The 3,154-nt window shown below is 31.3% G+C and overlaps 1 non-coding gene across 1 annotated transcript; it reads left to right on the forward strand.

Moving 5' to 3' along the window:
• The first annotated feature begins 1,917 nt into the window (after positions 1–1,917).
• On the forward strand, positions 1,918–2,032 carry LOC119472089. Its single transcript, XR_005201198.1, has one exon. It is a non-coding gene; the product is annotated as a U5 spliceosomal RNA (small nuclear RNA).
• Positions 2,033–3,154: the final 1,122 nt, after the last annotated feature.

The raw sequence follows: 3,154 nt of genomic DNA on the forward strand, positions 1-3,154 counted from the left end.
CTCCTGACCTCAGGTGATCCACCCACATCAGCCTCCCAAAATGCTGGGATTATAGGTGTGAGCCACCACACCCAGCCTTCGCAGAAATTTTTTAAATCCTTATAAACTATTATAAGCACCTCTGAGCACACAAACTAGAAAATCTAGAAGAAACTGATAAATTCCTTGAAACATACAACCTGCCAAGATTGAACCAGGAAAAAAATGGGAACCCTGAGCAGATTAACAGTGAATTCTGAAATTAAATAGTAATAAAAAGCCTACCAACCAAAAAAAGTTCAGGACTGGACAGATGCACAGCTGAATTCTAGCAGATGTACAAAAAAGAGCTAGTACAAATTCTACTGAAATTATTCCAAAAAATTGTGGCAGAGGGACTCCTGCCTAACTCATTCTATGAAGCTGGCATTATTTTATACCAAAACCTTGCAAAGACACAACAAAAATGAAATCTTCAGGTCAATATCCTTAATAAACATACATGGTAAAAATCCTCAACAAAATACTAGTAAATCAAATCCAGCAATATATCAAAAAACCACCATGATCAAGTAAGCTTTAGCTCTGGGATGCAAGGTTGGTTCAACATATGCAGAACAATACATGTGATTCATCTCATAAACAGAACTAAAGACAAAAACCACATGATTATCTCAATAGACAAAGAACAGGCTTTCAATAAAATTCAATATCCCTTGATGTTAAAAATCTTCAAAAATTAGGATTCAAAGGAATATACTTCAAAATAATAGGAGTCATCTATGAAAAACCTACAAACAATGTCATATTGAGCAGGCAAAAGCTAAAAGCAGTTCCCTTGAAAACCAGAACAAGACAAGGATACCTACTCTCACCACTCACATTTAGTATAGTACTGGAAGTTCTAGCCAGAATAATCAGGCAAGAAAAAGAAATTTTAAAATTCAAATAGGAAGAGAGGAATTCAAATTATCTCTATTTACAAATGATATTATTTTATACTTAGGAAGTTCCACAGTGTCTGCCCAAAACCTTCTAGATCTGATAAACAACTTCAACAAAGTTGGAAGATATAAAAGCAATGTACAAAAATCAGTAGTATTTTTACACACCAATAATGTTCAAGCTTAGAGCAAAATAAAGAATACAATCTTATTCATATTAGTCAGAAAAGAAAAAAAAAAAACCTAGAAATACAACTAACCAGGGAGATGAAAGATCTTTACAATAAGAATTACAAAACACTGCTGAAAGAAATCAGAGATAACACAAACAAATGGAAAAACGTTTCATGCTCATGGATAGAAGAAGCAATATTGATAATATGGTCATAATGCTTAAAGCAACTTACAGATCCAATGCTATTTTTGTAACACTAACCAATGTTATTTTTCACAGCATTAGAAAAAAACTCTTCTAAAATATATACAGAACCTAGAAAGAGCTTAAATACTCAAAACAATCCTTAATGGGAAAGAAAAGCCAGAAGCATTACACTATCCAACTTCAAACTATACTACAAGGCTATAGTAACCAAAACATCATGGTACTGGTACAAAAACAAACACATAGACCAATGGAATAAGTCAGCACAGAAATAAAGCTGCATGCCTACAACCATCTGATCTTTAACAAAGTTGACAAAAATAAGCAATGGGGAAAGGATTCCCTATTCAATAAATGATCCTGGAATAAGATATGCAGAAAATTAAAACTGGACCACTTTATTTCACTATGTAAAAAAATCAACTCAAGATAGATTAAAGATTCAAATGTAAAACCTAAAACTATAAAAACCCTTGAAGAAAACATAGGAGATACCATTCTGGACATAGAATTGGCAAAGATTTCATAACAAAAACTCCAAAAGTGATTGTAACAAAAACAAAAATTGACAAGTGAGACCTAATTAAATTTATGCATGGCATAAGAAACTATTTTTCTGGTTTCTCTTCAGAGTGAATAAATCTGTTGCCTTTTATTAAAGGTTTTCATGAAAAGGAACAGATGGAGTTAGTTAGCAAATTTTTTGAAGTCCTGCTTGAGCAGGGCCAAGTAATTAAAAAAAAACAAGACAAAACAAAACAAAAACTATTAACAGAGTAAACAGACTATGTAAAGAATGGGAGAAAAATATTTGCAACCTATGCATCTGACAAAGGTCTCTTATCTAGAATCTACAAGGAACTTAAACAAATCAACAAACGACCCCAATAAAAAGTGGGCAAAGAACATGAGCACGAACATACACTTCTCAAAAGAAACATAAGCACAGCCAACAAGACATATGAAAAATGCTCAATATCAGTAATAATTAGAGAAATGCAAATCAAAACCACAATGAGATAACTTCTTACACCAATCAGAGTAACTATTATTAAAAAGTCAAAAAGCAACAGATGCTAGCAAGCTTGCAAAGAAAATTATCAGTGCACAAAATCCCCATGACATGCAACTTACTCATGTAACAAAAATGCACATGTACCCACTGAACCTAAAATAAATGTTGGACATTAATAAATAAAACTCATTGTAAAGTTAAGAATAGAATCACATTAAGAATGTTCTAATTCTGTATTGGACATGTGTGGATTACTTTTAACTTGTATAAAAGTTAAAAAACAAAAATGTTAAGAAGTATAGCTACAATAATTTGTTAATGGATACATAATACAAAAAGATATAAATTATGACATCCAATGACATGAAATGTGGGGAGAAGAAAATATAAAGTGTAGAGGTTTTAAATGCAGTTGAAGTTATCAGCTTAAAATAGACTATAATAACTATAAAATGTTTTATATAAACCCCACAGCAGCTACAGAAAGAAAACCTGTAGAAAACACACTCAAAGAAAAAGGAATTAAAGCATGCAATTGCAAAAATAAAAAGTTAAATCACAAAAAGAGGCCAATAAGGGAAGACAGGAACAGAGAAATGGCTATCAGAAAACAATGAACAAAACGGCAATAGTAATTTATCAATAATCACTTTAAATGTAAATCCATTTATATTTACATTTCAAGTAATTATTGGAAAAATTACTATTGTTACTTATTGATAAATTACCATTTAATTACTTTAAATGTAACCATCAATAATTATCTTAAATGTAAATGGATTATTTCTCTAATCAAAAGGCATAAACTGGCTGAACAGGTGAAAAAGCAATATT

Source organism: Cebus imitator, unplaced genomic scaffold (genome assembly GCF_001604975.1).
Source record: "Cebus imitator isolate Cc_AM_T3 unplaced genomic scaffold, Cebus_imitator-1.0 Scaffold84, whole genome shotgun sequence".
Lineage (NCBI taxonomy): Eukaryota > Metazoa > Chordata > Mammalia > Primates > Cebidae > Cebus > Cebus imitator.